At 48.3% G+C, this 26,410-nt stretch overlaps 1 long non-coding RNA gene across 3 annotated transcripts; it reads left to right on the forward strand.

Moving 5' to 3' along the window:
* Positions 1-17,848: 17,848 nt before the first annotated feature.
* LOC119864109 lies at positions 17,849-23,680 on the forward strand. 3 transcript variants are annotated; one of them, XR_005372929.1, is made up of 4 exons: positions 17,849-18,101; positions 19,038-19,107; positions 22,120-22,249; positions 22,612-23,680. It is a non-coding gene; the product is annotated as an uncharacterized LOC119864109 (long non-coding RNA). The 3 variants fall into 3 exon arrangements; XR_005372928.1 differs by lacking the exon at positions 22,612-23,680 and having other exon boundaries at positions 22,120-22,415; XR_005372927.1 differs by lacking the exons at positions 22,120-22,249; positions 22,612-23,680 and adding an exon at positions 20,598-20,640.
* The last annotated feature ends 2,730 nt before the right edge of the window (positions 23,681-26,410 follow it).

Below are 26,410 nucleotides of genomic sequence, written 5' to 3' on the forward strand. Positions count from 1 at the left end.
TCTTTTGGCAGCCTCATACCCAACAAACTGTGACTCCTCCCAAGCAATCTGCCAGACCTGAACTGTTCCCTACAAATGCTCCTGTTAAACCCCTTTTCTCCATCTGGTATGAGTGCAGTTAATTTCTTGGACCTAAATGCCAGTGTTTGTATTTATCGGCATTAAATTGCATTGTACTAGATTCCAACCTGTCCAAATCTGTTTGGATCCTCTTTCTGTCCTCTTTCATATAAACCTTCGTGTCCTCCGCTGATTTGCTGATGTCCTGGCCAGAGGAATTAATAACAATGTGAGTATCTTTATTAGAGGCCTTCCTTGCAGTTAATGAGGCTGAAAAGTTTGGCATCTTTGGCAGTCCTTGTGGCTGACATCTGAAGGATTGTCATCAGCTCCATCATTGTTTGCATTTAAATTACAGCTGCTCTGAAGTATCCCTCATGTGGTTGCTCCACGAGGACTTTATTCCCTAACTCTATCCTTAGTGTCCCCCCAGCACCCCACCCCAGCCCAGGACCCCTACAGACCCCAGCAGCACAGGGTCAGGAATCCAAGACTGGGATGATTGCTGCCCTCTCTCTGTCCTGCTTACACCATCAGTTAAGCTGTGTTACCGACACAGCCTGTTTATAGGTACCATAGAGAGTAAGTTTCACCTTATTTATAGTCAGATTAAGATGAATCCAGAAACTTCGCGGGGCGCCTGGGTGGCTCAGTGTTTAAGCGTCTACCTTTGGCCCGGGGTGTGACCCCGGGGTCCTGGGAGGGGGCCTGCTTCTCCCCCTGCCTGTGTCTCTGCTTCTGTCTCTGTGTGTCTCTCATGAATACATAAATAAAATCTTTTAAAAATTTTTTAAGATAATCAGAAACAAGAAATGTGCCTTGTCATTTCCCTCTGCTTTACCCCACCCCTCACTACCAACCACCACGCTCTAAACCTCAAGAGCTTTGTGCTAAAGCTCACCTTTAGCCCAGAGAGTTAGGTTATGTAAAATTTCTCTATTGTGGAATTTTATTCATGTAGGATTTTTGAAAAAGTAGTTAGGTAATATGAGTGCCCCAAAAAAGTTTAAAAATGCAGGAAGCTAAACAACTTTATGGCAGGAATGCTTTTAGCCATGGTTGCTAGAGCATGAAAAAGTGCCTGGAATCCTACACTGTTAGGTCATTCAGGATCCTTATGCAGCCCTACTCGAGCCCTCTCTGCCTCCCTCCTCCTGCATCGAAAGACTGGTCTTAAAGCAAACTGCAAAGGTCTCAAAGAAATCAAAACCCGCTTTTCTCCTTCAAGATGCTCCCAAACACCTTTGATGTGATGTGCCCCCTTGCCATGGCAATCAAAAAAAAAAAAAAAAAGTTTCCTGGTGCTAAGGGAGCTCTTTATAACCTCAAGTAAATCCCCATGAGTATCTGTACTTGTAGCTCTTTGCTTTTCTTTCGCCTCCTCTCTTTCTGTTTTCTCCAGCCTAGCTAAGGGGGCCAGAGATGCGGTGGTCCCTTTGGAGGAGAGCTTCCTGTCCATGTTCAGACTTAGACGGTGGGCCTGTCTGCTCTTGGATGGGTTGGACCTATTTCTGAAGGCTCTGCACCCCTGGAACTCCTCTCAGTCACTTTCCAGACCCAGGAGGCCTGTGGTGGGGCCGCTCGTTCAAGCTGCAGCAGAGGGAGTCGTTGGGGCCGCGACCCGGAAGAACAAGGCCTACCAGCTGCTCTGCTTGCCAGGCCTCTGCCCTCTCCCTTCTGCTCCTCTGCGTCCCGTGGCGCATTTGGAATATTTGTAGCGGGTGCCTTCTCCCCGCCAGCGCCTGCCACCTGAGCCACCAGGGAGGGTGCCCTGGTCCATAGCTCCCCAGCGAGCGCCCCGCCCAGCTTGCAGGCAAGCAGGCAGGTGTGCTGGCAGGTGCATCAGGGGACAGGAGGGGAGTGACACACAAAGTAGACACCAATGAGGCTGCAAAGACTAAATGGTGAAAAGAGACGATTATGGAGATTATGGAGATTATGGAGCTGAAGGAAGGGATGTGGAACCAGACAAGAGAACCTAAAAAGGAGGAACATAGAATCAATACTATGCCAAGAAAATCCCTGATTAAAGAACCATCTCTTCACGCTAGCTGGTGACTCACCTTTTCTGAGAGATTATCTTTGTCTAAAAATATTCAAATGTACCAAAATAGCTGAGATTTCTTGGGTTGTATTGTAGGGTCACCTAGGACCACACTGTCTCTCCCTGGACTCCTCAAGGCAGGATACTTTCTGGTTGTCTGTCCCTGGATTCTAACCCAGGGCCTCCCTGGGGGTGGTAGGCACACAGTAAACGTTGGATGGATGGATGGGAATCAGTTGAAGGGGGATAAAAGTAGGGTATAAGGATGATGGTGTATGTAAAATATATGCCCAGGGGCGCCCAGGAGGCCCAGCAGGTGAGCGTCTGCCTTCAGCCCAGGGCATGACCCTGGGGTCCCGGGATCGAGTCCCACATCGGGCTCCCTGCGAGGAGCCTGCTTCTCCCCCTGCCTGGGTCTCTGCCTCTCTCTCTCTCCGGGTCTCTCAGGAATAAATAGAATTTTTATTTTTTATTTTTATTATTTTTAAAATTTTTTAAATAAAATTTTTAAGCAAATCTTTAAAAGTGAGATGCCTGAATCCCAATGTGAGGCAGAGACTTTTGAGGGCTTTTAGTCCCGCGCACTACTGTTGACCCCTGTGATTCTTTCTTTTAAACAGGAAAAAACGGCTACCCTTTTGAAAGAGTCAAGCCTACGGAGAAGTTATAAGAGTACTGCAGTGGGCGCAGGAGGCCCGAGGCCCGGGGAAGGGGAGCCCTGGGCCCGGCGCCCTCCGCCTGCGTGGCTGCTTGATGCTGGACCATGAGGCTTGCTGCTCCTCCGCTGGCCGTGGCCCCTTTACACACTTTGGCCCCTTGCCTATCTGCTGTTGCCGCCAGAGTGCCCTAGGTGGGCGCCCGGCCATACCAACATCCATGGGGTAGGGGGGCCTCCGCCTGGTGGCCAGGCAAGGAGGCAGAGGGCTGACTAGACTGGTGGCAGCTTCTTAGTGAAGTCGGGACTTAAATTCAGAATTATTGGCTGTAAGTTCCAAACCAGTTATGTTATACAGAGAAGTGTAAAGCGGAGGGTGAGATGCAGGGGGTCAGAGAGGAATGGGGTCAGGCGGGAAAGGCAGGGGAGGAGGGGGTGCTCAGAACTCAACAGCTTCACCCTACATGGTTCCCATACCTTCTTTGATAGATAACAAATTATCTACAAACGAGCTCACAAGAAGGCAGCCTGCCTGCAGGTGCTTTCAGAGATCACGTGGCCTACCCCCTGCTTGTGACTAGAACCATGCATGGTGGAGGTTTGCCAAGAGCTGAGGAGTGCTCCCCCGAAGTGGGGTGTGCGTGCTGCACACTTTGTGCCAGTATCAGAGTTAATTTGGTAAATCTTCATGTCTACTCTCCTTCAGATGTTTACCTAAGGCCTCCATCTGCCTCTAAACACAGACAGATGAGAAGTTCACATCGCCCTAGACTTAGAAGCTCACACTTGGCCATGTGCAGGATCATACTGTTGTACAAGTAGTTGTAACCTAGTTTACATATGCTCAATCTTGCTTGTGTGTTCATGAATGGTGTGTGAAGCATCACCATTTTCACATGGTCATCTTTCAAAGTACATCTTTGTGAAGTTGCTTAGACATGTAACAGCGTATTTTTCTCATATAACAAGTATGCACAGTGGTTTCCTGCTGCTGGTTCCGTGGTTTGAGGATTTCAGAGCTAAGAGCTCTGATTGTCCCTTGGCCTTTTCTTCATGGTCCCACTATGGCTACTATAAGTCCAGCCATCACACCAGAGTTCCATGCAGAAAAGTGGGCAAAGGGGAAAAAGGAACAAAATGGCATGCCTGCCCTCGAATCAGGCTTCTGTAAAGAACTTGCCCAGGTACCCCACAGTATCCTGTGGTGATGTTCCTCTACAATGGAGGCTGCCTTGAAAGGCTTTGCAGGGAGCACATTTCTGCCAGCAATGATGTAGGGGTTCTCTTGGTAAAGAAGGGAGGGAAGATGGATAATGGAGAGCAACTGGCTATCTCTACCAGAGCCATAGGGAAAATTCTCACCTACTTGAGTCTTTTTCTAAATTTCGTCTCACTGAACTGGTCTGACACCAGTGCCAGACTGATTTAATGATTGTACTGTTATAGTCCGTGTGCAAATCTGAAGAGCCTGGTTCTTGTACTTGCATTATGTACAGTTGCCATGTATGTTTGCCTAGATCGTTTTTAACTAACCAATCTTTTACTTTTTTATTATATTAATCTAAAATATAAGCCTATATATATGTAAGCCTGTATGTTGAGATGTGTTATCTTAATTAAAACCATTGCTAGAATGCATCCTTGTAGGAGATGCTAACTGGAGAGCTTCCTGGAGTCATTTCTAGATTTGACTTCTGGAGACATTTTACATGAAATCCCAGCCTTTGAAATTCCTAAGTGTCAGAATTTTTTCAAAGCACTGCAGATTTTATTTGTTCCACCCCTTTATCTTAATTTTAAATTCCTGGGTCTTTTTTGTGTCTATACACACGCACACAAGCTCTCAGGACAATATGTACATTTTAAACCAAGAAACATAGATCATTATGAAATGACAAAGTCATGCCAGGGTAGCCGGTCTTGGATTTTTCCGTGGAAGTGCAGAAGTAGATTGAAGTCTCCAGCTCAGCTTCCCACCACAGCAACAAAACACAGAAAACAAAGGTGCTTAGAATAGAAGGGAAGGGAGAAGGAATGGGTAGGAAATCTCAGAAAGGGAGACAGAACGTAAAGACTGCTAACTCTGGGAAACGAACTAGGGGTGGTGGAAGGGGAGGAGGGCAGGGGTGGAGGTGAATGGGTGATGGGCACTCCGGGGGGCACTTGATGGGATGAACACTGGGTGTTATTCTGTATGTTGGCAAATTGAACACCAAAAAATAAATTTATCATTAAAAAAAAAAAAAACTCCACCTGCAGGCAGTGTGGAAATGGGAGGGATGTCATGTGAGCTCAACTCGCAGAAGGATGTTCCCCAGGGAGACAGCTTTCAACTAGGTTCTCAGGTATGGAAGTTAGTATGTAGCTCCAAGCTATGGGAGGAAGGAATTCCTCAGAAGTGGCTGGACTGAGCTAAGAGACACTTGCCTCTCACAAAACTTGTGTCTCGCATCGAACGAAATCATGTGGGAGCGAACCGTACAGGCAGTCAGGATGGGGGAGCCACTGGCCAAAAGCTCAACTTTCAGAAGTGTGTATATCTTGGAGGCTGATGTCCGCTAGAAACTCATTTACAGGAGTTAGAACTTAGCACCACTCTAATTGAACAAAGCCATTGGCAATCGCATTGAATGCAGATACACGTGAGTACAGGCCTGACACTTCCACATGCTTTTCACACAACCTCTTCCAGCACCTCGCTTAAGGATGATAGGAGCTTTGTCTACAGGCAGTCAGGATGCGGGAGGGTCCTGCCCTGAGCTCAGCTCTCACAAGGAAGCATCCCTAGAAGCCAGCTTTCAACTAGCTGCATTCTTATGATTGTGGTGTCCTTCTAACCTAACCTATACTTGGTCACTCCAGTCCCCAACATGGACCTCACCTGGATCTGGTGACTCTGGTCCTCATGTGGGCCTCACATGGACCTGGGACTCAGCTGGATATAGTGGCTCTGGTTCCCACATGGGGCTCACCTGATACTGGTGACTGTGGTCTCCTTCTATGCCTCACTAGGACCTGGTGATTCTGATCCCCATCTGGGCCTTGCATGGCCCTAGTGACTCTGGTCCTCACCTAAGCATCATTGGGACCTGGATACTCTATTCCACACCTGGGCCTCACTTTGACCGGGGACCTCTGGTCCTACTCTGGGCCTCACCCTTAACTGGTTACTCTGGTGCCCCCTGGGCGTCAGTCACCTGGCCTGGGACTCTGGTCCCCCTATGGGCCTCACTCTTACCTGGTGACTCTGGTCCCCACCTGGGCTTCACTTGGACCTGGTGAATCTGGTCCTTACCTGGTCCTCACCTGGACCTGGTGACTCTGGTCATCACCTGGGTCTCAACTGGGCTTGGTGAATCTTGTCGCCACCTGGGCCTCTCCTGGACCTCGTGACTGTGGTCCCCCCTCCCTGGGCCTCACCTGGATCTGGTGGCTCTGGTTCCCATATGGGGCTCTCCTGGACCTGATTCCTGTGGTCTCCTTCTTGGCCTCACCTGGAACTCGTGACTCTGATCCATATTTGGGCCTCACCTGGACCTGGTGACTCTGGTCCTTACCTGGGCATCATTGGGACCTGGTTACTCTCTTCTATACCTGGGTCTCACCTGGACCTGGTGACTCTGGTCTCCCTCTGGACCTCACCCTGACCTGGTGACTGTGGTCCCACCTGGGCCTCACCTGGACCAGGTGACTGGTTCCCACATGGACCTCACCTGGACCTGGTGAATCTGGTCCTCACATGGGCAACATGGGACCTGGTTACTCAGTTCCACATCGGGGCCTCACCTGGACCTAGTGACTCTGGTCCCCCTCTGGGCCTCACCCTGACATGGTGACTCTGGTCCCCACGTGGATGTCACCTGGACCGGGTGACTCTGGTCCCCCTCTGGGCCTCACCCAGAGCTGGGGACTCTGGGCTTCAACTGGGCCTCAACTGGACCTGGTGAATCTACTCCTCACTTGGGCCTCGTCTGGACCTTGTGACTCTGGTCCCAACTGGGCATCATTGGGACATGGTTACTCTGTTCCCCACCTGGGACTCACCTGGACCTGATAACTTTGATCCACACTTTGCCTCACCTGGCCCTGAACACTGGGCCCCACCTGGGCCTCAATCTGGACCTGGTGACTGTGGTCCCCACCTGGGTCTCACCTGGATCTGGTGACTCTCGTTCCCACATGAACCACACCTGGACCTGGTGACTGTGGTATCCTTCTAGCCTCACATTTACCTGGTGACTCCGGTCCCCACCAGGGCCTCACCTAGATCTGGTGACTCTGGCCTGCAGGTTGGCCTCACCTGGACCTGGTGAGTGTGGTTGCCACCTGGGACTCACCCGTACCTGGTGACTCAGGTCCCCACGTGGGCCTCACTTGGACCTGGTGAATCTGGTCCTTACCTGGTCCTCACCCGGACCTGGTGACTCTGGTCACCACCTGGGACTCACCTGGACCTGGTGAATCTGGTCCCCATCTGGGCCTCACCCAGTCCTGGTGACTTTGGTCCCCACCTGGGCCTCACCTGGACCTGATTGCTGTGGACTCCTTCTTGGCCTCACCTGGAACTGGTGACTCTGATCCTATCTGGGCCTCACCCAGACCTGGTGACTCTGGTCCTCACCTGGGCATCATTGGGGCCTGGTTACTCTGTTCCACACCTGAGCCTCACCTGGACATGATGACTCTAGAACCCCTCTGGGCCTCAACCAGACCTGGTGACTCTGGTCCTCAACTGGGCCTCACCTGGACCTAGTGAATATGCTCCCCACCTGGCCTCATCTGGACCTGGTGACTCTGGTCCCTACCTGGGCATCATTGGGACATGGTTACTCTATTCCCCACTGGGACTCACCTGGACCTCATAACTCTGGTCCTCACTTTGGCCTCTTCTGTACCTGGTGACTCTGGCCCCACCTGGGTAGTATCAGAACATGGTTATACTGTTCCCTAACAGGGACTCACCTGGACCTGTTAACTCTGGTCTTCACCTGGGCCACACCTGGACATGGTGACACTGGTTCCCACCTGGGTCTCACCTGGACCTGGTGAATCTGGGCCCACCTGGGCCTCACCTGTAACTGGTGACTCTCGTTCCCACATGGACCTCATGTGGACCTGGTGGCTGTAGTGTTTCTAGCTTCTCATGTACCTGGTGACTCTTGGTTGCCACCTGGTGAGTGTGGTTGCCACCTGCACCTCACCTGGACCTGGTGATTCTGGTCCCCACCAGAGCCTCACCCATACCTGGTGACTTAGGTCCCCATGAGGGCCTCACTTGGACCTGGTGAATCTGGTCCTTACCTGGTCCTCACCCGGACCTGGTGACTCTGGTCACCATCTGTGCCTCACCTGGCCCCGGTGACTCTGGTCCCCACCTGGACCTGGTGACTATGGTCCACACTTGGGCCTCACCTGGACATGATGACTCTGATCCCCACCTGGGCCTCACCTGAGTCTTACTGGGACCTGGTGACTCTGGTCCTCAGCTTGGCCTCACCTGGATCTGGTAACTGGTCCCCACCTGGGCCTCACCTGGACCTGGTGTCTCTGGTACCTATCTAGGCATCATCAGGACAGGGTTTCTCTGTTCCCCACCTGGGACACACCTGGATCTGTTAACTTTGGTCCTCACTTGGCCTCACCTGTACCTGGTGACTCTGGTTCCCACATGGACCTCACCTAGACCTTGTGTCTCTCATTTCCTTCTAGGCTCATCTGTACCTGGTGACTCCGGTCCCCACCTGGGCCTCACCTGGAACTGGTGACTCTGGTCCTCTGCTTGGCCTTACCTGGACCTGGTGACTGTGTTCCCCACCTGTGCCTCACCTGGATCTGGTGGCTCTGTTCCCCACCTGGGCCTCATCCGGACCTGGTGAATCTGTTTCCCACCTGGGTTCACCTGGACCTGGTGACTCTGGTCCCGTCCTGGGCCTCATCTGGATCTGGTTTCTGTGGTCCCCACATGGGTCTCACCTGGATCTGGTGGCTCTAGTTCCCACATCAGTTTCACCTGGACATGGTGACTGTGGTCCCCTTCTTGGCCTCAGCTGAACCTGGTGACTCTGATCACCATCTGGGCCACACCTTAACTTGGTCGCTCTGGTCCTCACCTGGGTGTCATTGGGACCTGGTTAATCTGTTCCACACCTGGGCCTCACCTGGACCAGGGGATTCTGGTCCCCGTCTGGGATGCTCCTTGACCTGGTGACTCTGGTCCCCTCCTGGGCCTCACTTGGACCGGGTGACTCTGGTTTGCACATGGACCTCACCCGGAGCTGGTACCTGTGGTGTCCTTCTGGCCTCACCTGGACATGGTGACTCTGGTCCCCATATGGGCCTCACCTGGCCCTGGTGACACTGGTCCTCAGCTTGGCCTCACCTGGACCTGCTGAGTGTGGTTGCCACCTGGGTCTCACCCGGACCTGGTGAATCTGGTCCTTACCTGTTCCTTACCCAGACCTGGTGACTCTGGTCACCACCTGGGCCTCACCTGGTCTTGGTGAATCTGGTCCCCACCTGGGCTTCACCTGGACCTGGTGACTGTGGTCCCCACCTGGGCCGCAAATGGACCTGGTAGCTCTGGTTCCCACATGGGGCTCACCTGGACCTGGGTCCTGTGGTCTCCTTCTAGGCATCACCTGGACCTGGTGACTCTGATCCTCATCTGGGCCTCACCTATACTTGGTGACTCTGGTCCCCTCTTGTGCCTCAGCTGGACCTGTTGACTCTGGTCCTCAGTTTTGCCTCCCCTGGACCTGGAGACTGTGTCCCCACCTGGGCCTCACCCAGACCTTGTGACTTTGGTCCCCACATGGGCCTTACCTGGAGTTGGTGAATCTGGTCCCCACCTGGGATTCACCTGGACCTGGTGAATCTGGTTGCCACCTGGGCCTCACCTGGACCTGGTGCCTTTGGGCTCCACCTGGGCCTCAACCTGGACCTGGTCTTTTTGGTCCCCACCTGATTCTCATCTGGTCCTGGTGGCTCTGGGTCCCACATGGGGCTCACCTGTACCTGCTGACTGTGGTCCTCACGTGGTCCTCACCCAGACCTGGTGACTGGTATGTGAGGAGTCTGCTCCAGATTCCCCCTCTCCCTCCACCCCTCCCCACTGCACCCTCTCTCAAGTAAATCTTCTGAAAATTAACATCAAGACATGTGAGCATCTTTATCCCCTCTTCAGAGGTGCCTTCATATGTGTAATGACCATTTTAATGCCTTTCATGGACCCACCATGAGTCCCATCAGAAACCCCTTTTCTTTGACATTATTGAAGTACAATCAACACACAATGTTACAGTAGTTTCAGGGCTACGACTTAGTTATTTGACAATTCTGTGCATACTCATATCTCCCCACGAGAAGTGTCATCACCATCTGTCCCCATACAAAGTTGTCACAATAGTACTGACTCTATTGCCTAGGCTGTGCTTTCTAAATATGTGTGACTTATTTATTTGAGAACCAGATGCTTATAGCTCTTAATGTTCTTTTTTAAAAAAAATTATTTATTTATGATAGTCACATAGGGAGAGAGAGAGAGGCAGAGACACAGGCAGAGGGAGAAGCAGGCTCCATGCACCGGGAGCCTGACGTGGGATTTTTGGTGGGGTCGTTGTCTGGTTTTGGAATTAAGGTGATGCTGGCCTCATAGAACGAATTTGGAAGTACTCCATCTCTTTCTATCTTTCCAAACAGCTTTAGGAGAATAGGTATGGTTTCTTCTTTAAACGTTTGATAGAATTCCCCTGGAAAGCCATCTGGCCCTGGACTCTTGTGTCTTGGGAGGTTTTTGATGACTGCTTCAATTTCCTCCCTGGTTATTGGCCTGTTCAGGTTATCTATTTCTTCCTGTTCCAGGTTTGGTAGTTTGTGGCTTTCCACGTATGCGTCCATTTCTTCTAGATTGCCTAATTTATTGGCATATAGCTGTTCATAATATGTTTTTAAAATCGTTTGTATTTCCTTGGTGTTGGTGGTGATCTCTCCTTTCTCATTCATGATTTTATTAATTTGAGTCTTCTCTCTCTTCTTTTTAATAAGGCTGGCTAATGGTTTATCTATCTTATTAATTCTTTCAAACAACCAACTCCTGGTTCTGTTGATCTGTTCCACAGTTCTTCTGGTCTCGATTTCATTGAGTTCTGCTCAAATCTTAATTAACTCTCTTCTGCTAGGTGTAGGGTCCATCTGCTGTTTTTTCTCTAGCTCCTTTAGGTGTAAGGTTAGCTTTTGTATTTGAGTTCTTTCCAGTTTTTGAATGGATGCTTGTATTGTGATGTATTTCCCCCTTAAGACTGCTTTTGCTGCATCCCAAAGATTTTGAACAGTTGTATCTTCATTCTCATTAGTTTCCATGAATCTTTTTAATTATTCCTTAATTTCCTGGTTGACCCTTTCATCTTTTAGCAGGATGGTCCTTCACCTCCACGTGTTTGAGGTCCTTCCAAACTTCTTGTTGTGATTTAGTTCTAATTTCAAGGCATTATGGTCTGAGAATATGCAGGGGATGGTCCCAATCTTTTGGTATCGGTTCAGACCCAATTTGTGACCCAGTATGCGGTCTATTCTGTAGAAAGTTCCATATGCACTTGAGAAGAATGTGTATTCAGTTGAGTTTGGATGTAAAGTTCTGTAGATATCTGTGAAATCCATCTGGTCCAGTGTATCATTTAAAGCTCTCGTTTCTTTGGAGATGTTGTGCTTAGAAGACCTATCAAGGGTAGAAAGCGCTAGATTGAAGTCACCAAGTATAAGTGTATTATTATCTAAGTATTTCTTCACTTTGGTTATTAATTGGTTTAAATATTTGGCAGCTCCCACATTCGGGGCATATATATTGAGGATTGTTAAGTCCTCTTGTTGGATAGATCCTTTAAGTATGATATAGTGTCCCCCTTCATCTCTCACTACAGTCTTTGTGGTAAATTTTAGTTTATCTGATATAAGGATGGCTACCTCTGCTTTCTTTTGAGGACCATTTGAATGGTAAATGGTTCTCCAACCTTTTATTTTCAGGTTGTAGGTGTCCTTCTGTCTAAAATGAGTCTCTTGTAGACAGCAAATAGATGGGTCCTGCTTTTTTATCCAGTCTGAAACCCTGTGCCTTTTGATGGGGTCATTAAGCCCGTTCACATTCAAAGTTACTATTGACAGATATGAGTTTAGTGTCATCATGATATCTGTTCAGTCCTTGTTTTTGTGGATTGTTCCACTGAACTTCTTCTTAAAGGGGAATTTTAAGAGTCCCCCTTAAAATTTCTTGCAGAGCTGGTTTGGAGGTCACATATTCTTTCAGTTCCTGCCTGTCTTGGAAGCTCTTTATCTCTCCTTCCATTTTGAATGAGAGCCTTGCTGGATAAAGTATTCTTGGTTGCATGTTCTTCTCACTGAGGACGCTGAATATATCCTGCCAGCCCTTTCTGGCCTGCCAGGTCTCTGTGGAGAGGTCTGCTGTTACCCTAATGCTCCTCCCCATAAAGGTCAGGGATTTCTTGTCTCTTGCTGCTTTAAGGATCTTCTCTTTATCTTTGGAATTTGCAAGCTTCACTATTAAATGTCGAGGTGTTGAACAGTTTTTATTGATTTTAGGGGGGTATCTCTCTATCTCCTGGATCTGAATGCCTGTTTCCCTTCCCAGATTAGGAAAGTTTTCAGCTATGATTTGTTCAAATACATATTCTGGCCCTCTGTCCCTTTCGGCGCCCTCAGGAACCCCAATTAAACGTAGGTTTTTCTTCCTCAGGCTGTCGTTTATTTCCCTTAATCTGTCTTCATGGTCTTTTAATTGTCTGTCTCTTTTTTCCTCAGTTTCCCTCTTTGCCATCAACTTGTCTTCTATGTCACTCACTTGTTCTTCTACCTCGTTAACCCTCATTGTTAGGACTTCCAGTTTGGATTGCATCTCATTCAATTGATTTTTAATTTCTGCCTAATTGGATCTAAATTCTGCAGTCATTAAGTCTCTTGAGTCCTTAATGCTTTTTTCTAGAGCCACCAGTAGCTTTATAATAGTGCTTCTGAATTGGCTTTCTGACATTGAATTGTAATCCATATTTTGTAACTCTGTGGGAGAGAGGACGGTTATCTAGGAAATTTGGTGGTTAAAGGTGATTTGGGTCTCTTCTCTACCCAAATCTTGCCACTCTTCTGTAGATGGAGTTTTGAACATACACACTAGAGATGTTTGTCAGAACTTCGTGCGACACAAGTGGAAAAATGCAGGCTTGGAAGGTGTGTCTCCAGGTGCAGTAGAGCAGTATTCATGGCACCTCCTCACTTAGAATGCTGCTACAATCTCACACCAATAAGTACACAGTTAGTTGAAAGATGGCTTAACCCCTAACTCTTACCCTAACACTAAACCCTAACCCTAACTGTAACTGCTCACCCTAACCCCTAACCCTAACCCTAATCCTAACCACTAACCCTAACCATAACCCTTAACCCTAACCCTAACCCGTAACCCTACCTCTATCCCTAACCACTAACCCTAACCCTAACCCCCTACCCTACCCTTTACCCTAACACTTAGCCCTAAACCTAACCCTAACACCTAACCCTAACCCTAACCCAAACCCTAATGCAACCCTAAGCCTGACCCTAACACTAACCCTAACCCAACCCTAACCCTAACAACTAACCCTAAACCCTAACACTAACCCTAACACCTAACCCTAACCCTAACCAGCTAAGCCTAAGCCTAACCCTAACCCTATCCCTAACCCTAACCAAAACACTAACCCCTAACACTAACACTCACCCTATCTCCTAATGCTAACCCTAACCCTAACCCTAACCCTAACCCTAAACGTGATTTATAACCCTAACCCAAACCCTAACCCCTAACACTAAAACTAAATCCAACCCCTAACCCTAACCCTACTCTAACACTAATGCCGAAACCTAACGTAACCCCTAACCTGACCCTAACCCCTAACCTTTTTTTAGAATTTTTTTCCTAACCCCTAACCTTAACCATAACCCTAACCCTAACCCCTAAATGTAATCCTAAACCCTACAGCTTACCAAACACCTAACCCTAACCAAAACCCTAACACTAACCCTAGAAAAATAACCCTAACCCTAACCATAACCCTCTAACACTAACCCTAACCTCACACTAAACCATAACCCTAAACTCCAAACTCTAACCCTAAACCCTAACCCTAATGCTATCCCAAACATGTAACCCTAACCCTAACCCCTAACACTAACCCTAACACCTAAACCTAACCCCTAACACTAACCCTAACAACTTATCCTAACACGTAACCCTAAACCCTAAACCCTAACCATTACGTTAACCCTAACCCTAACCCTAACCCTAACCCCCTAACCCTAACCCTAACCCCCTAACCCTAACCCTGCCTTAACCCCTAACCCTAAACTCTAACCCCATCCCCAACTCTAACTCTAACTCTATTCCCTACCCCTATCCCCTAACCCTAAACCCTATAACCTATCTGTAACATAACCCTAATCCAGGCCCTAACTCAGTTTCCTAATCCCTAATACCGTACCTTAACTCCTAACTCTTGACCCTTACTCCATCCCTCACCCTAATCACTAACTTGTACGCATAACCATGATCACTAACCCATAACATCTAACCTAACTCTAACCACCTATTGCTCACCCTAAACCCTAACCCTACAGTCAATTCTCCCCATTCACTTACCTTGTCGTTCTGAGTAGCCCCTGCTGATGTGGATGTGATTCCGAACTCCAGGGTCCTCCAGCGGGTCCTGAGGAAGCCGGGCTCCTGTCACGGCGGACGTGGCCCCATGTCTTCCTGAGTCATAGACAGCGGGTCCTGAGGACGAGGGGGGTCCTGTCACTGTGGACTATGCCTCACATCCTCCGGAAGCCTCCCCGCGGGTTCTGAGGAAGTCAGGCTCCTGTGACTGTGGACGCAGCCCCACGTCATCCCGAAAACTCACTGTGGGTCCTGAGAAGGCCGGGGCTCCTGTCAGCGTGGACATGGCCCCACTTCCTCCTCAGGACTCCGGAGTGTAGACGGGTTCCTGTTAGTGCCGGGGTCAAGGCCTAATGTGCACCGCGCCCCCTGGTCCGGGCCTGGGCTCAGGCGCCCCCTGCGGGATGCTCAGGCGCTGCAGGAGGCCGTGCAGGAGGCGGCGTCCCCGCGCCCGAGGCCGCACCTGCCTCCTTCCAGGCTCCAGCGGAGGCCTGAGAGCTTCCGTAACGTCGCGCTGAAACGGAGCCCAACACCCGGCTTCCCCAGAAATACTTAAGGACAATGAATTGGAGCCCACAGGACGCGAAATGAAATGTGGACCAGACTTTTACCACGTCCTGCAAAACTCACTCAACCCTCTTCCACTGTGGGTGGGACCGCGGGCTGCTGCAGCCGCCTGGGAAACAGTGTGGAGGCTCCTCAGGAAGTTACCGATAGAGCTGCCCTGCGACCTGCAGGTGCACGGCCTGGAGCTCACTCCGAAGATACAGATGCAGTGAGACTCGGGACACCTGCACCCCAATGTCCACAGCAGCCGGGTCCACGGTAGCCACACTGTGGGAGGAGCCTCGGTGCCCTCGGGCAGATGATGGATAAAGAGGATGGGAGATGGATGCTGGTCATAGAGAGGAATGTTACTCAGCTATCGAAGAGAAGGAAATCTTGCCATTTGCAATGAAGTGGATAAAACTAGAGAGATCATGTTAAGTGAAATAAGTCAGTCGGGAAAGAGAATGACCGTGTGGTGTCCTTCATAGGTGGAATTAAAGAAGCAAAGCAGATGGACATCTGTGAAGGGAAGGAAAAACAAATAAGATGAAAACAGATGCAGGAAATACAGACTCTTAATCATAGGAAACAAACTGAGGGTCGCTGGAGGGGAGGGGTGGGGGAGGGGATAACAGAGGACCGGCATGAAGGAGGGCACGTGATGTCACGAGCACTGCTGTTATCTCCAACTGGTGAATCCCTGAATTCTTCCTCTGAAAGTATAATACATTATACGTTAATTAATTGGGTTTAAATTAAATTAAGTTAAAAAAATCAGTTGTATCAGAGCACATTTCCTTCTGGACTCTCTGGTCTGCTCCTTCAGCTTATGCCGGGACCACCCCCGTGGGTCTGGTTTGTTTAAGTAGGCGCCACGCCTCGTCCATGGCCCAGCCCAGGGCTAAAACTCACGACCCGGAGATCAGGACCGGAGGTGAGGTCAGGAGTCGGATGCTTAACCGACGGAGCCAGCCGGGCCCGAGAACCACACTGCTTTATCCTGTTTCTCTGTGACATCGTTTGAAATAGGAAAGTGCTGCGTCCTGCTCTGTCCTGCTTCTCCAATACTGATTTGCTGTCCGGGGTCATTTGTGGGGGCGGACGGATGTTAGGGGTTTTTTTTCCTATTTCTAAGATCTGCCACCATGATCTTGATAGGAATGACATTGAAACTGAGGGTGGCTTCAGGAACTGCGGACATTTTCACAAGATGAGGCTCCCACCCCATGAGCCCAGGATGGCCTCCCAGAGCCTGGTATGGCTCAGTGCACAAGTCTTGTGCTCCTTTGGTTCAGTCTCATTATTTATTCTCTGTGATGCTCCTGAGAAGGGAGTCACGTCCTTCATTTCCTTCCTGAGTGCTCATTGTCGGGACACAGCAAGGCTACTGAGCTCTGTAGGGTCAGTTTGTGTCCCGTGACTTTACTGAACTCACTCCTTAGTTCTAATAGGTTTTGATGGAGGCTCTCGAGTTTCCTGTTTCTAGTACCGTGTCTTCAGCAAATAGGGACAGTGTGACGTCCCCCTTCCAGGTGTGGAACCTTTGCTGTTTCCTGTCTGTTGACTACATTAGGACTTCCAGTGCTGAGAGGGGACCTCCTTGGCTTGTTCCTGCTCAGGGGAGACGATTTCAGGTTTTCACCCTTGAGGATGACATCAGCTGCGGGCCTTCCTAGTGGCCTTTATTCTGTTGATAGACATTTCCTCAAAACCCACTATGGTTTTGATGCTGTATTTTGTCAAATGCTTTTTCTGCAACTCTTGAGAGGATCGTATGCTTTTTGTCCTTTCTCTTGTTTTTCTTTTTTTAAAGAGTTTATTTACATATCCTTGAGAGACAGAGAGAGAGAGGCAGAGAGAGAGAGAGGCAGAGACACAGGCAGAGGGAGAAGGCGGCTCCATGTAGGGAACCTGACATGGGACTCGATCCCAGGACTCCAGGATCACGCCCTGGGCCAAAGGCAGGCGCTAAACTGCTGAACCACCTGGGCTGCCGGGCTTCCCCATGTCCTTTCTCTGGTTAATGTGATGGATCCTGCTGACCGATGGACAGAGGGGCCGTGGGTAGGACATGGGCAACATAGATGAACAATAGTAACAGCTATAAGCGTCTGGTTCTCAAATAAGTCACAGAAATTTAGAAAGTACAGCCTAGGGAATAGAGTCAGTACTGTTGTGACAACTTTGTACGGGGACAGAAGGTGACACCACTTCTCGTGGGAGGAGCTGAGTAAGGCACAGAATTGTGAAGTCACTAGTTGTAGCCCTGAAACTACTGTCACATTGTGTGTCGACTGTACTTCAATAAATATCAAGGAAAAGGGGTTTCTGGTAGGACTCCCGGTGGGTCCGTGAAAGGCATTTACACGGTCATTACACACGCGAAGGCACCTCTGCAGAGGGGATAAAGATGCTCGCATGTCTTCATGTTAATTTTTAGAATATTTACTTGAGAGAGGGTGCAGTGGGGGGGGCGGAGGGAGAGGGGGAACCTGGAGCGGACTCCTCACCCACTGGAGCCCAAGCCCCATGCGAGGCTCCACGCCACAACCTCGAGATCATGACCTGAGCCAAACTAAAGAGTCGACGTGGAACCGACTGAACCACCCAGGAGCCCCTCAAATGTTCTTAAGTGCAACCCCATGCTGTGAACTCTGGGGGTCGGGGGGACATCAGTGACCTCCAGTCTGCCTAGAAGGGCGGAAGGCCTGCAGGGCCTGAGGATGGGAACTGAGGATGTGGGAGGGTGCCTGCATGCCCTTTCTACCCGGCTTGGGGACAGAACCCTCCCCCTGGACCCTCAGCCTTCAGGGTGAAGGGCTAAGTGCTGATTGGACCCCGCCTGCCCACAGTCATGATGCGGAACTCCACTGTGGGCAGAACTGTGCTGCCCCCGGGTTCCACTGCTGCCTGGCGATCACTGCATCTGCAGACCTTCAGAAGCACTTGTGCTCCGTATCTGGCTCACAGTGACTTGACTCTCCCGCTCTCCCCAGTAGCTCAGGACTCCCACTCTCCCCAGTTCCCCAACTCTCCCACTCTCCCCAGTACCCCGGTAAATAAAGAGGAGGCGCTCACACAGCAACAGGTCACAGGTGAGTGGCTGCTGATGCCAGCTCCCCGCGGGCCATTCTGGGGCCTGTGGGTCCAGGTGGGGGCGCTGGCCTCCCGGGCTTGGGTCCAAAACACCCCGACCCCAATGCGATGACCCTGAGGAGCTCCTGCAGCCCTTCCACAGCCCCACAGGGTGAGGGCAGCCCCCTAAGGCCCTGTCCAGGGAAAGAGGCTGCAGTTGAAGTTCGGCAGCTCCCCCAGGACCCCCGCTCCCATGTAAGCCCTGTGCTGTGCAGGGAGACCCAATACATGGCCTTTCTAGCCCATCCTAGACGCATGGACCCCAACAGGGGTGACACCCCCCCACCCCACCCTGTGGTCAGGGAAGGACAGTCAGGGCCCGCTGGGTCCCCCTGGCCGGTGAGCAGGCATGCTCTTCATGCACTGGAATGCGGAGTCCCTTGTGTTCCCCCCATACCCCCCTCAGGCTATTCACGCATTGTTGCCCTCAGGATGGGGAGTTTGGTCGCACTCTTGCTGACATCAGGTTTTAATTTTGATGAAGTCCAGTTCATTGCTTTCTCCCCTTGGTCGTTGTGCTTGTGGAATCTAAGAGAAACCTTCGATCTCCCCCGGCCTGGGAGACATCACCCTGAGCATCAGATCAGCAGTTCCCCAGAGCCTGCTGGGTCCCCCACCCGTGTGCTCCTGATACCGGGGTGGGAGCGCTCTGTGATCCCAGCATGATGGCGTGTCCTGGGACAGTGGCTGGGAAGGTGGACTGTAGGTGGGTGAGCGACAGACAGGCAGTGAGGGCCCGTGTGTGATGTTCCAGCCCAGCCCGTGCCCCTCAGGGCTATGGGGTTGTCTCCAGCTCTGGTCAGACAGAGGGGGACCTGCCCTCAGGGAGCACCCTGACCCATGTGTCCTCGGAAGGTTTTCATGTGCCGTCATTCTTGGATGTGTTTGGATTGCAGCACCATGCAGGAGGACTCGGAAACCCTGCTGGCCTTGCAAAGGACCAATGTCGTGGCCCAGTACCATCAGGTGAGGCCCAGAAGGGACCATAGACACTACACACCCACGAGAGGGGGGACCATACTTGCAAGAGCAGGGGAGGCCCAGGAGAGGATCAGAGCCAAGGATGAGCCAGGGCAGCCCAGACAAGGACCATAGTCACCAGGAACAAGCGAGACCCTGGGGATGGTCCCGGTGTCAGTAGCAACTAAGGGTCCATCCTGGATCCTAGTCATTGGTAGCTGAGGAGCCCAGTCACCAGGCACGGCGAGGCCCAGGTGGGGACCACAGTCACCAGGTCCAGATGAAGTCCACAGCTACCATGTCCAGGTGAGGCCCAGGTGGGGACCAGAGTCACCAGGTCCAGGTGAGGTCAAGGTGGAGACCACAGTCACCACATCCAGGTGAAGCCAAGGTGGGGACTACAGTCACCAGGTCCACATGAGGCCCAGATGGGGACCAGAGTCACTAGGCCTAAGTGAGGCCCAGTTGGGGACTAGAGTCACCAAGTCTGGGTGAGGCCCAGGTGGGAACCACAGTCACCAGGTCCAAGTGAGGCCTAGGTGGGAACCGCCTTGATAGAAATTCGAACTCTAGCTGATCTCTCTTTAAATCTCAGGCTGAATTCATAGGTTTTCAGGATGATTTGAAAGTTAGCTAGGTAATTTGGTGGGGACGAGTGACTTGGGGACCCTACTCTTCGGCCATCTTGCCCCTCTGACAGGAATATTTTTAGCAGTGAACAGTAAAGTCCGTTTATTAAAAGTTGTTATTAATTTGTGCAAACAAACTTCTGTCAGCTTAAAGCAACTGTGAATCCCACATATCCACACTGGCTAGAAAATTTTGTTAACCTGAGTTTCTAGATCATTTTCACTATGTGAGTGATTTCTTTCCAAAACTAATTCCCAAAGGAAGTAGGGCAATGTGACAAGAGAAACAGCCAAGCAACATGAGAAAAAAGAAACCAACAAAAAAAAAAACGCTAAGCATTTTTCTTGAGATCAGAGAAATCCTGATCGTGTAAGGTTTTTTCATCCTGCCCTGAGAAATACCAATTCCCTGACTCAGATGCTTCAGGAGAGAACTGGGTTTCTGATCCAGTAAATCGTGACTGCCTCTGGCACTTGGTTCCCACAGCTGTGGATGTGGCCTCAGACCAGCTTGGTGGTTTCCAGGCTGCACTTGGAGGAGTTGGAAGGGCTCTGAACATGCACCTTAGGGGCAACCTGAGATCCATACCCTACAGCTTTTAATTGATAGGTACACCAACTCACATAAAAGTTTGCTAGAAAGTAGTCGGATTGTGTGTTTTAAGAAGGCTTGAAAAAGGGCAGACTGGGTGGCTCAGCCATTTAGCACTGCCTTCTGCCCAGGGCGTGATCTTGGAGACCCAGGATGGAGTCTGACTTCGGGCTCCCTGCATGGAGCCTGCCTCTCCCTCTGCCTGTGTCTCTGCCTCTCTCTCTCTCTCTCTCTCTCTCTCTCATGAATAAATAATTAAAAAATTTTTTTTAAAGTATATTGCAGGGCAGCCCCAGTGTCTCAGCGATTTAGCGCCACCTTCAGTGTGTGATGCTGGAGACATAGGATCGAGTCCCACGTCAGGCTCCCCGCATGGAGCCTGCTTCCTCCTCTGTCTGTGTCTCTGCCTCTCTCTCTCTAATAAATAAATACATAAAAATAAATAAATAAATAAATAAATAAATAAATAAATAAATAAATAAATAAATAAAAAGTATATTGCAGCTATATTGGTAGCTATATTAATAAAGTGTGTTGTTTTTACATTTTATGGTGATTGGACCTAGCAACTCTTTACATCAACAGCCATCACTTCTAGTCCTCACAATAGTGTTGCGGGACAGGCAGTATTATTTCCTTTATACAGATGAAATTGATGACATCAAGCACATGCGGTTCCTTCCCTTTCCTTTTTTCTGTTCAGAATATACAAGCTATAAGTGAGTAAATTGCAAGAAACCCACTTCCGTGATCAACACCTCTACTTTCCTCACAAGATTTTAATATTTTTCTCAATTCTGAACTCCTTATCTATCTTACTACTCCTTTTCAAATAACTTAGGATACATTTTCCCAGGACTTGTTCAGAGAACCATTCCCTGGATTAATGTCTCTCCCTAAGTATGAATCAGTGACCTGAAACAGACCCAGCATACACAGATTCTCCTATTTATTCAACACCCATTCATTCCAAAAAGACGTCTATTTGGCCTTCTATATGGCAGGCACAGAGACAGGCTCCGTCCCCACCGGGTTTCGATCTATGGCCCCAGAGTACTACCTGCAGTCTTTTGAACTTCATATCAGGAGCCTTAGTGCTGATTTCTGAAAGCAAAACAAACAAGTCCACAGTTCTCCTTCATACTTCCCCAGCAGACCCTTGGGTTCTCTCCACAGAGTTGGACTGTTGTGATACTTACTGAGTCATTGATTGTGTAGGTCTGTCACAGAGCAGCGTTGCCATCCAAAACAAAAAGGAGGAAAAAGGAGTTTGGAAGTAATTGGGTCTCACAAATCGTGGGGGGGGGGGAGGAATATTGAAACTGTGACGATGTTTCTTAGTACACCTTTTCTCAGAGCCACATCTCTCCTGTTCTTGACTAAGGGACAGGAGAGTCTAGGTAGGGAGAAATAGGTAGGGGACTACAGATTCAGGCTCACAAAGATCCTAAAGATGCTGAGATGTAAGGAAACCAGAAATAAAGAAACAAACGAGACCACCCTGCCCTAGGTATGGATAGAGAGGGTCTTTTTTATGACAGTCCTCTGTGCCCAACAAAGAATAACCAGACTCTAAAAAGAAGTAAACCATTAAAGATGTTATCACTAGTCCTTACTCAAACCAAGACATCCCAAGAATGAGAAGGCCGCAAGCTCCCTGATCAATTCTAAATGAAAAACTGTCAGTGGAGGCCCATGTGGACAACCCAGCCTGGGCCCGTCCCAGTCCTGAGAGCTTTCTCGGTATCCTTGCTTAATAAACTCCTGTCGCTTTACTCACTCTTCTTTGTCCACCAGATTCATTCTTCGACTCCATGAGACAAGAACCTGACTTTCTCACTTCATTCTGCCTGCTGCACTTCTCTTACCCAAGCTCCCTGGGAAATTACTTCATTGGCTTAATCCCATCTCACTCTCCTCCTGCCTCATATCCTTTGGATTCTTCACCACCAAAGGCCAACGAGCCAAGAGATGCAGGGAGGTAGAGAAGACCCAGGTGATAGGGGGAACTAAAGCCAAAGAAATAAAGATTAAAATTACATCTGCTTTTTTAAAAAAAGATTTTGTTTATTTACTCATGAGAGAGAGAGAGAGAGAGAAAGAGAGAGAGAGAAAGAGAGAGAGGCAGAGACAGAGACAAAGGGAGAAGCAGGCTCCCTGCAGGAAGCCCAATGTGGGACCCCATCCTAGGACCCCAGGATCATGCCCTGAGCCAAAGGCAGATGCTCAACCACTGAGCCACCCAGGCATCCCTACAATTATATTTCCTAACAAACTTGCAGTCCATAAACAAATACTTGAAACCGACAGAGTGGGAGATTCTTCAAAGAATTCACAGCTGCCTGGATGTTAATGCTTTGCTAGAGGCCAAAAGCAACATTTGTTCGCTGATAGCCAGACCTCCAGGATCCTGTAAATCTTTCAAGTGTGAAAATCCTTTTGGAAACTTCTTTTATCTCTAGAGTCCCCACCCCACACAGCAACTTTAAAGTTTATAACCAAGGCTCCTCATAATCCTGGTGAAGCTCTTCATGCCCAGGGGTCCTGTCCCCATACTTTAATAAAAACACATTTTTGCATGGAAAATGTCTCAAGGATTCTCTCTTGACCACTAGCTCCTGGCCCACAGTACATCACAGGTACATCTCTGAGTTAATTGCATCAGCACATCAAGAAAGTACAGAAGATTTTTGCCTATCTTCTTGTATGACACATTCTGGAGGGGGACATTCCCATCTGTTCTATCTGGATTTTTCTCTTCCTGGGATATAGCTAGCTAGCTAGGTAGATGATAGAGTGATAGATCTACTGATAGATCAATCCCAGGAACATAAATAGATGTTTATATAAACAAACATATAAACATAAATCTATGTTTCGATTTAATAGATTTATTATTCAATGTATTACTGATAATATAATTATTATCTATAAACAGAACTATATATTTAAATATGCAAAATAAATATTTCTATATCTAATCTCTATAAGTCCATATATAGATCTCCCTATAGAGATAGAGACAAAATGGTTAGAAATAGATGTGTGCAGAAAGAGAGAGAAATAGTTATAGACCTATAAATATGGAGAGGATCTGCTTTCAAATTCTATCCAACAACCTCTCCTCACAGGCACAGGCAAACGCACACACACATACTCAAGAGCTTTCTGATATGTGGCCATGACAAGAAATAACACCCCTTGAGATGCCATCTCTTCTCCAACTTAAAGGTACCAACCGTTTCTCCAAAGAAGACCTACACAGAGCGAGCAAGCACATGAAAAAATGCTCCACATCACTTTTCATCAGGGAGATAGAAATCAAAACCACAATGAGATACCACCTCACACCAGTGAGAATGGGGAAAATTAACAAGACGGGAAACAACAAATGTTGGAGAGGATGTGGAGAAAGGGGAACCCTCCTGCATTCTTGGTGGGAATGTGAACTGGTGCAGCCACTCTGGAAAACAGTGTGGAGGTTCCTCAAAAAGCTGGAAATGGAGCTATACTACAACCCATCAATTGCACTACTGGGTATTTACCCCAAAGACAGAGATGTAGTGAAATGACCGGACACTTGCACCCCAATGTTCACAGCAGCAATGTTAATAGCCAAACTGTGGAAGAGGCCTTGATGACCTTCAACAGATGAATGGATAAAGAAGATGTGGTCTATATATACAATGGATTATTATTTAGCCATCTGCAAGGATGAATACCTACCATTTTCATGGACATGGAACTGGAGGGTATTATGCTGAATAAAATAAGCCACTTGGAGAAAGAATTATCATATGGTTTCACTCTTATGTCGAATGTAAGAAACAGTGAAGAGGATCATAAGGGAGGGGAGGGAAACTGAGTGGAGAAAATTTAGAGAGGAAGTGTGCCCAAGATTGCAAATCCGAGAAACCACCGAGGAGCCGACACCGATGCAAACACACAAGGGCTTATTTACAAGCTAGAGCTTGGGTCCAAGTGTACCCGACCCAGTGGAGCAGGGACTTGGACCCCGAGACTGAGAGGCAAAGCAGCTTTATAGGGGCCAGTGGCCCATGGGATACACAGAAAGTTGCACAGTCATGTCGGTCCACACGCAGGTGGCCGATTGAATTACACCTTACCCTATTGTATCCACTTGAGCTGGCCTATTACTTTGGTCAGAATCGGGCGCAGTTTTGGCGGGCACAAAGCAGGGTTACATTGTTATGAGCCGATTTCTGATTAGGGTGTGCCCAGTGGCTTGACTAGGGTGGGGCAGTGCCTTAAGCAATAAGCAGGTTATGTGGGGGTCATACAGCAGGTGGCAGGTGTAGCACAAAATGGAATCAGTCCTGCTCTGCTTGTCCAGGGGTAGGGGATTTTTGTTAAATTTCCTGGGTCTCACAGAAGATAAACTATGAGAGACTCCTAACTCGGGGAAACAAACAAAGGATTGCGGAAGGGGAGGTGGGTGGGAAGTTAGTGTAACTGGGGGACGGGCATTAAGGAGGGCATGTGATGTGATGAGCATTGGGTATTATACTACATGTTGACAAATTGAAGTTAAATAAAATTTTTTTTAATTTAAATTTAAATTAAAAAAAGGAACTGGACAGCTCAGCCGTCCTCAGCAATTCATTTATGAAATGGCCTTCAGTAGATCACAAAAAAGTTACAAATGTGAATGGAAAATGACCTGAAACTCTTTCCCAGTTCAAATAAATAAGTATTCTGAAAAGCAAATCAAAGTTCCAGAATGGAAAAATGCAAAAAAAGAGGGAGAGGGAGAAAGAGAAATGAATTCACTTTTTGTGATATTTATTAGTGATGGTCCAATAACGACAAATCCATGATTGTCATTAAAAACAAAGAGTTAATGAACAGTATGGAAACCAATCTCCTCAACTAACAAATAAGGAAACTGAGAAGACAAGAGAAGTAATGCACACTGCTCAGGGTCACACGGGTGGCAAGGGGCAAAGCCAAGACTCAATTCTGGTCCAGAGTTCTTTAAACGACCACAAAACGTTAACATCACAGCTTCAGGCTCATCTAGAATTAGTGTCATTTCAGCTCAATAAAACATTCAACCAAAGTAGTCTTTCTTCTGTCAGCTAGTTACATTTCATGAAGCACCCTAAAAGGGATTTGAATTATGTCTCCACATGCATCATCAGAATACTGCCTGATGAATGAATTAAACAAAGGTATTCCCCAGAAACACCTCAGCCGTGAGACCTTGCCTACCCTTTTACTTTCCAAGTCTTCATGCTTCTATATCTAATTGCATATATTGTCATAGAAGCCAACATTACTCAGATTAAGTTTGTCCAAGCCAAGAACTAAGTGCCAGTTTTAATATTTTTAAAACTCAATTTAAAAATAGTTAAACAGAGAACTTCAAATGGCAAACACTGATATTTACATCATCTACTCTTTTAACTAACAGAAGGGATAATCCTGAAACATAGATGCAGTCGTACCTTTATATGAAAGTATAAAAGCAGAAAGAGTAACCCAAAATTGTCTATTTCACAAAAGCCTATCTAAACTAGTTATGTTCAATGGTGTCTGTCTTGATGCAACAATCTCTAGGAAGACCTTTTTCAGACCTAGCTCCACCACCAATAAGCATGTGAACTTGGACAATCCAATCCTACAGAACTCTCAGTTTCTTTCCTGTGCCTCAAAAGAGAGGACCAGAGCTGATGATCCCTCAGTTACCTCTCAGACCTACAATGCTGCTGTGGGGTCCTAAACACTCTATACTGAGCACAAAAAGACGTGGGATCTTATATATATTCAAATGCTAAAATATAAAACTAACTCTGAGCATAGATCCTGAGTATTTTAGGGTTCTTTCCTATGGCGATACAAAATCCCCAAATCTATATCCCTTTTTATCACAAGCGGTGGGTATATGGGTCCAAGCCACTAGAAATAATAAATATGTGTATCAGAACAGTCATCTGCCCTCATGCTAGCTGCTTTTCAAAGCAAAGCCCTCAAAGAACTCCATTATTATTTTCTGAGCATACCCGTTAACATGCAGAATCCTAACCTGCCCCCTTCCTTTAACTTAAAAAATATTAAAATGTTGGCT

This window comes from Canis lupus, chromosome 18 (assembly GCF_011100685.1).
Source record: "Canis lupus familiaris isolate Mischka breed German Shepherd chromosome 18, alternate assembly UU_Cfam_GSD_1.0, whole genome shotgun sequence".
NCBI classification, from domain to species: Eukaryota; Metazoa; Chordata; class Mammalia; order Carnivora; family Canidae; genus Canis; species Canis lupus.